This window comes from Oratosquilla oratoria, chromosome 28 (assembly GCF_046742065.1).
Source record: "Oratosquilla oratoria isolate Oo_2021 chromosome 28, ASM4674206v1, whole genome shotgun sequence".
Classification (NCBI taxonomy): Eukaryota; Metazoa; Arthropoda; class Malacostraca; order Stomatopoda; family Squillidae; genus Oratosquilla; species Oratosquilla oratoria.
In genome coordinates this window covers 29,986,090-29,996,089 of record NC_134804.1, presented here as the reverse complement: position 1 = coordinate 29,996,089, position 10,000 = coordinate 29,986,090, and positions in this window count along the sequence as shown.

The window sequence follows — 10,000 nt, the reverse complement described above, 5'->3', positions numbered from 1 at the left end:
TTCAGTAAATTTTGTTTTTGTTTTCTATATTTTTGTTTTAATGTATTTTTATTTGTTTTGTTCTATTTCATTTTATTTTATTTTTATTTTCTTTCGTTTCGTTTTATTTTATTCCATGTTATTCGCTCTATTCTATCTTATTTTATTTTGTTTTACGATAATCTATTTTACTTGGTCTTAAATTTCACTTTATTTTATTTTCATTTTGTTTTGTTTTTCATTTCTACATATTTTGTTTTATTCAATTTTATTTTAGTTTAGTTTAATTTATCATATTCTATCTTTATTATTATTATTATTATTATTATTATTATTATCATTGTTATTATCATTATTATTATTATTATTATTTATGTTGTGCTAACGCCAGACTGTTTCATTTACGTATATCAAAACATCTCAAGAAATCTCAATAAGACAACTTCTTTAACAACAACAACATCCTTAGGCTCCTTTCACACGGATCGTCTTTTCGCCGTCCACGAAACGACGCCGTACTCTCAAATAACCATGGGTGTCTATGGACGCTTTCAAATGTCACAATCACGACCAAATGTGAAGACGTCCACGGACATCTATGGTTGTTTGAGAACACGACGTCGTGTCGATGACGGCGCACGGCGAAAAGTCGATACGTGCGAAAGGAGCCTTGAATAACCTTTCTAAAACTTCGCCTTTCCTCAAACTAGACGACTTCATTCAGCTGGAAAAAAATAAAAAATCTCTTGAGGCTGAAAGCAACTCGCCATTTGCATCCTTTACCAATTTCCTTCATTTTCTCTCGCAAGAATTCTCTTTTCCCCCTCCCTGCTTCCGGCTTTCATTATCCATTCCTTCTTATTCTCTTCCCCCTCCCCTCTTCACCTCCCCTTCTTCATTATTAGTAACTTCTACCGTCTTCTGACATCGTTTTCATATCCCCCTCTCTCTTTGTCTTGTCTTTTACCCACTTCCGTACCTGTAGCTTCGTTATTTTATCTTGTTTCGCCTATTTTTCAGTCTATTTCATTCATTTATGTGTGAACCTACGGTGCTGAAATGAACATACACTGGAACTACAAGATCAATAATATTGCGCAATATCCCGTATTGAACAATGTTACTGACAGTGATGGTTGGGTAGTCACAACCCAAATGGCAGATGATGTCGACAAAGTGGTCAATAATATTGTGCAATATGGAATATTGCGCAATAATATTGATCGTGTAAGCCTCGCTTAAGAGTCTTGTCAATGCGTTACAATCAATAGAAGACACACAGATCCCAGCACACTGTCTTCTAAGCGACGTAATATCTAATGAAAGCAAGTCCTACTTACAGATATCTAGGAGATTATCAGTCTAGTTAACTCAGAAGATCTAGTTTGTCTAACTAGCAAAATGAGGCTAAGCTTCTTCCTCCAGTTGCGCTTGACTGAGTTGCTTAATCAAAGCGTGAGAATTCTCTGATGTTTGTGCAATGCCTCAAAGCTTCATACTTTAAACTCTGAGGAGATAGGCAACCTATCTAGCTCTCTCTGTCTCGCTCGCTCTCGCCCGCGTGCTCTCTCGCCTTGCTCTATTTCTCCTCCTCTTTCTCTTTCCCTTTATCCATCTATTCATCTCTCTCTTTCTCTCTCTCTCTCTCTCTCTCTCTCTCTCTCTCTCTCTCTCTCTCTCTCTCTCTCTCTCTCTCTCTCTCTCTCTCTCTCTCTGTATTTCTTCCCCTATAATTCTCTACTTCTCTATTCATTTTCTATATTTCTATTTTTGTATATTTTTCTTTAAGTACTTCTCTTTCTATTTATTGCTCTGTCTCTCTATTTCCTTTACTTTCTATTTCTTATTTCTCTGTTTCTCCATTTTTTCTCTCTATTTCTTTCTCTTTTTCTTCTTTTCATTATCTTATTATTTTCTTATCCTTTTTATTCTCGTTTGTTCTCTCGCTTTCTCGCTTTCACTAACTCTTTTTCGCTCGATTCATCTCATCAGTTAATTAATTTATTTATTCATTTATTTATTCATCCATTTATTTATTTACTTATTTATTCGTTTATTTATTTATCTATTTCTTTTGTTTTCACTACTCTTTTCTCATTCAGTATATATTTCTTAATCAACCTTTCCATATCGCTCGAAGTCGACTTCTTCTCTTTCTTCCTCTTTCTCTTCTTCTTCTTTTCTTATCAATTATGCTTATTCCGAGCTTCGTCTCTCTTTTCTTTTCTTCTAATTACTTTCTCTTCTCGTTGATATTTGCTATGTCTGCCTTCTTCATCCTCCTCTTCTTCCTCTTTTTCCTCCTCTTCTTTCTTCTCCTCTTCACACTTTTCTTTCTCCTATTCTTTGTTTTTATGTTCCTGTTCTTGATTCTTGTCCTCCTCCTCCTCCTCCTCCTCCTCCTCCTCCTCCTCCTCCTCCTCCTCCTCCTCCTCCTCCTCCTCCTCCTAATATTGTTTTCATTTTTTTTTACTGATTTTTCTCTTTTTTATTCTCTTCCATATGCATATCCTCCTATTTACACTTCTAAATCATACTCCTCTTCCTCTTCCTCTTCCTCTTCCACCTTTTCCTTTTCCTCCTCTTCCTCTTCCTCCTCTTCCTTTTCCTCCTTTTCCTCTTCCTCTTCCACCTCTTCCTCTTCCTCCCCTTCCTTTTCCTCCTCTTTCTCTTCCTCCTCTTCCTTTTCCTCCTCTTTCTCTTACTACTCTTTCCCTTCTTCCTCTTCCTCATCTTCCTCTTCTTCCTCCTTCTCTTCCTCTTCTTCCTTTTCCTCCTCTTCCTCCTCTTCCTCTTCCTTCTCTTCCTCCTCTTTTCTTTTCTTCTTTTTCTTGGGGGAGGGGGGGCTCTAATCTCATGTCCTCGTCTTCACCTCCCTCTACTTACTTCTTCGTCTTCCTATTCCTCCTCTTCCCCTTAGGTTTAAGAAGGAAATAGTCAAGAACTGGTTTACCAACAGAGTGATTAACGAGTGAAATAGGCTTAGCAGCTGAAGCAATTGGTTGTTTTAAAAGAAGACTTGATAACCTTATAGATAGGGATGACAGATGGTAATGGACATGGAACTGCCTAGTGTAGGCCTTATGGTCTCTTGCAGTCTCCTCCATGCTTATGTTATTATTCTTTGCCTTCACCTCCTCCTCCTCCTCTTCCTCTTCCTCCTCCTCTCCTTTAACACTACTCTTCCTCCACCTCCCACCACTCCCCCTCCCCCTCCTCAACATTATTCTTCTTCTTCTCGTTATCCTCCTCCTCCTCTTCCAACTCGATCTCCTCTTCATTCTTCCTCTCTTTCCTCCTCCTCCTCCTCCACCTTCTCCCTTTCGTTCTCCTCCTCATTCTTCCTCTCTTTCTCCCTTTACTCATTATTTTCCTCCTACTCCTACTCCTACTCCTACTCCTCCTCCTCCTCTTCCTCCTCTTCAACCGCCCTGTCCTTTACACCACTCTTCCTTTTTCCTCCACCTCCACCTCCACACCGCTCCTTCTCACTCCTCCTCCTCCTCCTCCTCCTCCTCCTCCGTTCAACGTGCGGACCTCTTCTCCTCCTCCGTTGCTTCCTCTTCCCCAAACAAAAACGTCGACTCTGCTCGCTGATTATGATTACAAAAGCTGAGAGCTTTGTTTGTACAAAATTAATTGCATTCAAACTTTCTTGGTTCTTCACGTTTTCGAAAATAGTCTATTTCTTTTTGATTTTCAGACGTGACGATTTTGTTTTGTTTTGTTATGTTTTGTTTCCATATACACGCACACACACACGCGCACACACACGCGCACGCACACACACACACGCACGTACACACACACACATACGCACACACACACACACACACACACATACACACACACACACACACACACACATACACACACACACACACACCCACACACACACCCACACACACACACATAATATATATATGTGTGTGTGTGTGTGTGTGTGTGTGTGTGTGTGTGTGTGTGTGTGTGTGTGTGTGTGTGTGTGTGTGTGTGTGTGTGTGTGTGTGTGTGTGCGTGTGTGTGTGTGTGTGTGTGTGTGTGTGTGTGTGTGTGTGTGTGTGTGTGTGTGTGTGTGTGTGTGTGCGTGCGTGTGTGTGTGTGTGTGTGTGCGTGTGTGTGTGTGTGTGTGTGTGTGTGTGTGTGTGTGTGGGTGGGTGTGGGTGGGTGTGTATAAATATATATGTATGTGTCATTTATTTTTGGTAATATTTTACTGTTGTAAATTCATTCTGATGATGTCCTCCTGAGGACGAAACGTCAAAATATATGACTTGGCTACATTTGGTGATTTAATATCAGCTCATCCCCTAATGCAAGAAAATTAATAAGATTTTTGGAAAATCTTATGAAAATGTTCAATAACAGAATGCTGTCTTTTCCACCTCAATGCGCATACAAGAAAACCTGTTCCCTTACTTCTCATATACATATATATATATACATATATATATATATATATATACATATATATATATACATACATATGTATATGTATATATGTGTGTGTGTGTGTGTGTGTGTGTGTGTGTGTGTGTGTGTGTGTGTGTGTGTGTGTGTGTGTGTGTGTGTGTGTGTGTGTGTGTGTGTGTGTGTGTGTGTGTGTGTGTGTGTGTGTGTGTGTGTGTGTGTGTGTGTGTGTGTGTGTGTGTGTGTGTGTGTGTGTGTGTATGTTCTAACAAGGTTGCGCCAGGTGGTTTTTATTCGATATTGAGAGTCTTTTCCTATAATTGAAGAATTTAACCTCTCTCATAGCTATCAATATATCGACACGATATAGACGTAGATGTCATATCTCCTCCTCCTCTACCTCCTCCTCTTCCTTTTCTATTTCTTTTCCCTCCCTCCTCCTCTTCTTTCCCCTCATCCTTCTCTTTTTTCTCTTCTTCATCTTCTTCTTTCCTCTCCTCCTCCTCCTCTTCCCCTCCTCCTCCTCCTTCTCCTTTTTCCCCTTCTCCTCCTCTTTCCCCTCCTATTTTTTTCCCTCCTTCTCCTCCTCTTTCCCCTCCTTCTCCTCCTCTTTCCCCTCCTCCTCCTCTTTCCCTCCTCCTCCTCCTCTTTCCCCTCCTCCTATTCTTTCCCCTCATCCTCCTCTTTTTCCCTTCTTCCTCTTCTTTTTCCCCTCCTCTTCCTCCTTCTCCTCTTTCCCCTCCTGCTCCTCCTCTTCCCCCTGCTCCTCCTCCCCCGCTAACGTAGTCAAAACAATGTCACTTCACCTACGCGAAAATTAATCCCTTCAATGCTGTGACGTCACGAGGTTCTGATCACCTGATTGGCTGTCTCCGTTTTGGTGTCACGAGGTTCTGATCACCTGATTGGTTGTCTCCGTTTTGGTACAAGCTGACTTAACCCACGTCCCGCCAGACGATTTCATTCAGACGAAAATGGACTGAAATATAACTTCGAATCCATCTTGATTTCGAACCTATTCCATTCGCTCTACTTCTGTGTTTATGTGTTTCTTAGGAGTGTGCCGATTAATCGGTATCGGCGAGAATCGGCATCGGCGAGAATCGGCACTTTTTTGGTGAATCGGCATCGGCAAGAATCGGCACTTTTTTGGTGAATCGGCATCGGCAAGAATCGGCACTTTTTTGGTGAATCGGCATCGGCAAGAATCGGCACTTTTTTGGTGAATCGGCATCGGCGAGAATCGGCACTTTTTGGGTGAATCGGCATCGGCGAGAATCGGCACTTTTTTGGTGAATCGGCATCGTCATCGGCAAAATATTGCCGATTCTCAAAAAGAAAAAAAAAAACGATTCTCGCCGGTGCCGATTCACCCAAAAATGCCGATACTTGCCGATACCGATACCGATGCCGATTAATCGGCACACCCATAGTGTTTGTTTGTCTTATCTACAAGATGAGAGGGAGGCAAGGAAGGTGGATGGGAGTGGAATAAATGGGAGTGGAATAAGTGGGAGTCTTTTGACTTGGCTACCCCCCTCATAAGGGGGAAAACTTCTTGGTATATATAGAGTTCCTCTTACCTGATTAAAATCGCCTGACGACAAGAAAGTACACACAGATAACCTGACATAACTCTCAAAGCCTTTGAGTCATATTCAATCATTCTATTATGGTTAGATTCAGACGATTTATTTCAGTTTAAAGGAGACGTCTAAAGGGGATATCTACAAACAAAGGAAAAAGTCTTTGCTGGATTAAAAACTATCATAAGATGTTATCCATCATCAGATCTCTTATACAAAGAAGAAATATATACAAAAAGGATTCTAATGCTGTAAACTCATAATTCAAGTTTATCAGTGGGACGCTCTGTAATTTGTGTACAGTAAGTTTTAAACTATGTTTATGGTTGATTTGATTGTAGGCTCTTGGACACACGGGGGCTGAGATGGGATGGGACACACACACACACACACACACACACACACACACACACACACACACACACACACACACACACACACACACACACACACACACACACACACACACACACACACACACACACACACACACACACACACACACACACACACACACACACACACACACACACACACATAAACACACACACACACACACATATACACTCGAGAGCGCGGGTGGTTGAGTTCCCGGCTGCCAGTACGAAGGTCCGGGTTCGAATCCCGCCCAAGGCTGAAATAATTCAGAGTATCACTGCCCTGCGAGTCGTTACTCCAACTCTTGTGGGCGGGGAGTTGGGGGAGGTACGCGTGTAAGGTCACAGCATTACCCATAGATCGGTCATATATGAGCACTGAGCTCTCTTCCGGGAAGGTAATAGCTGTCGATCAAGAGTGCAACACGTGATTCAAGACCATGGTGAATCACACACACACACACACACACACACACACACACACACACACACACACACACACACACAAATCTAAAATACATATTTTGCTCGAAAAAATAAACATAGAATTCTCCAACAAAACTGGGATATGATCTAATAAATCATAAAATACATAAAACTCAAAATATCATAATAAAAGTCATCTTTTTAGTCAATGATTCACAATAATGACATGACAGCACAAGCAGTGAGTCACACACACACACAGACGCACACACACACACACACACACACACACACACACACACACACACACACACACACACACACACACACACACACACACACACACACACACACACACACACACACACATACACACACACACACATACACACAAACATACACTCAAACATGTACTCACACACACACACACACACACACACACACACACACACACACACACACACACACACACACACACACACACACAAACAAACAAACATACACTCACATATACACATACACACACATGCACAAACATTCACACAAACATACACACAAACACACACATACACAAACATGCACACAAACGTACACACAAACATACACATGAACACACACGCATGCATACGCTCACGCGCGCCACGGCTAAAATCGAATCACATAAACACACAAAAAGATAAAGTCAGTCTGCTACACTGCCGCGCGCGCGCACACACAGATAAACGAGCAAACAATTTTACGAGCAAATATCGAAATACAAATGAGAACTAAAACAATTTAGCTAACGTTTCCCCCCTTCCCCTCCCCCTTCTCCTCTCCCCTCTCCTCCTTCTCCCTCCCCTTTCTCCTCTCCCCTCTCCCCTTTCTCCTCTCCCCTCTCCTCCTTCCTCTCCTTCCTCTCCTCCCTCATCTCTCTCCTCTCCCCTCTCGTCTTCTCTCCCCCTCCTCCTCTTCCCTCTCCCCTCTCCTCTTTCCTCTCTCCCCTTCCTCCTTCCTCTCTCCCTCTCCTCCTTCCCATCTCCCATCCCTCAACCACCCCCTCCCCCTCTCCCCCTCCTCTCTCCCCCTCCTCTCTCCCCTCCTTTCCCCCCTGCATCTCCCTTCCCCCTCTTCCCCTCCCCACCCCTCCTTCTCCCCTCCCATTCCCTCTCCCTTGTCAACCACCCCTCCTCCCCACCCTCCCCCGTCCCCCTCCCCTCCCCTCCCCCTCCACTTCCCTCTCTCTCCTTCCCCTTATCCTCCTCCCTTACTTTCCTCTCCCCTCTTCCTCCTCCTCCTCCCTCTCCCTCCCCCCTTTCCTACACCTCTCTCATTTCCGCCTCCACCCTCCTCACCCCTCTCCTCCTCCCACTCCGTTCTTTTCTGTCCCTTCCCGTCACATCCCTGTCCCGAGGCGCACTTTGCCGTCCACACCCTTCCCGTCCAGGCGCCTTTACGTGACTCCCCGTCTCTCCCTGTCCCATTCCACTGGGTTCTGTCCACTCCCCGTCCATCCCACTGTTACCCGTCCTTTCACATCCCATTCTGCCTTGACACACCTATTCTGTGCGCCTTCCCCTCGCTTCCCTTCCCATTCCTTCCCTTCCCTTCCCTTCCCTTCCCTTCCCATCCCATCCCTTCCCTTTCCTCTCCTTCCTATTCCTTCCCTTTCCTTCCCTTCCGTTTCTTTACCTTGCCTTCCCTTCCATTTCCTCCTCTTTTCTTCCCTTTCCTTCCCTTTCCTTCTCTTTCCTTCCCTTTCCTTCCCTTCCCTTCCCTTCCCTTTCCTTTCCTTTCCCTTCCTTTCCTTCTCTTTCCTTCCCTTCCCTTCCCTTTCTTTATTTTTCCCTCTCATTCCCCTTCCTTCCATTCCTTCCTTTCCTTCTTTTCCCTTCCCTTCCCCGTCCTTTCCCTTCCCTTCCCCATCCTTTCCCTTTCTTCACATTTCCCTTCCCTTTCCCGTCCTTTCCCTTCCCTTCCCTTCCCTTCCCTTACCTTCCCTTACCTTTCCTTTCCTTCTCTTTCCTTCCCTTCCTTTCCCTTCCCTTTCCTCATTTTCCCTCTCCTTCCCTTCCTTCCCTTCTTCCCCATCACTTCCGTTCCTGCCCCTTCCCTCTCCATTCCATCTCTGCCCATCACGGCCAAATTGTGAAGAGGAAGAGGAAGATGAGGAAGAGGAAGAGTGGAGGAGGAGGAGAAGGAGGAAGAGAAGGAGGACAAAGTGAAGGAAGCGGAGGAGGAACAGGAGGATGAGGAATAGGGAAAGGAAAAGGAGGGGAGGAGGAGAAGGAAGAAGAGGAGGTGGAGAAAGTGAAGGAGTAGATGGAGGATGTACAAGAGGAGGAAGAAGTTGAGACAAAAGAGAAGGAAGAGAGGAAGAAGAGGAGGAGGAGGAGAAAGAAGAGGAAGAAAAGAAAGAAGATGAGTAGGAGAACGAATATAAGGAGAAAGAAAAGGAAGAAAAGAAGGAAGAGGGGAAGAAGAATGAGAAAGAGAAGGAGAATGAGAAAGAATAAGAGGAGGAGGAACAAAAGAGGAAGAGGGGAAGAAGAGGAAGAGGAGAAAGAAGAGGAAGAGAAGAAGGAAGAGGAGTAGGAGAATCAGGATAAGGAGAGAGAAGAGGAAGAAGAAGGAGGAAGAGAAGGAGAAGAAGGAAGAAGAGGAGGAAGAAGAGAGGAAAAGGAGAAGAAGAATGAGAAAGAAAAGAAGGAGAAGGAAGAAGAGGAGGAGGAAGAGGAGGAGGAAGAAAAGAAGGAAGAAGGAAAGAAGAATGAGAAAGAAGAGGAGAAGGAAGAGTAGGAGGAGGTGAAGGAGGTGAAGGAGGAGGAGGAAGAGGAGGAAGAAGAAGAAAGGAAGAGGGGAAGAAGAATGAGAAAGAGAAGAAGCAGAAGCAGGAAAAGGAGGAAAAGGAGGAGGAAGAGAAAGAAGAAGAAGAGGAGGAGGAGGAGGAGGAGGAGGAGGAGGAAGAGGAGGAAGAGGAAGAGGAAGAGGAGGAGGAGTAGGAGGAGCTGCATCGTCGCCATGAAAATTTCAGCGGCCGCTGGCGTTGGCGACGCCGACGGGACATCATAATTTCATGTCGCGGCTTGAGCCTGGCCTGGCCGCCTCTACGTCTGCTCCTCCCTCTTGCTGCTCACAGGATGCGGTGTGTTTGTGTGTGCCTCTGAGTGAGTGAGACAGTGTGTGTGTGTGTGTGTGTGTGTGTGCCTTTGAGTGAGTGAGTGAGTGTGTGTGTGTGTGTGT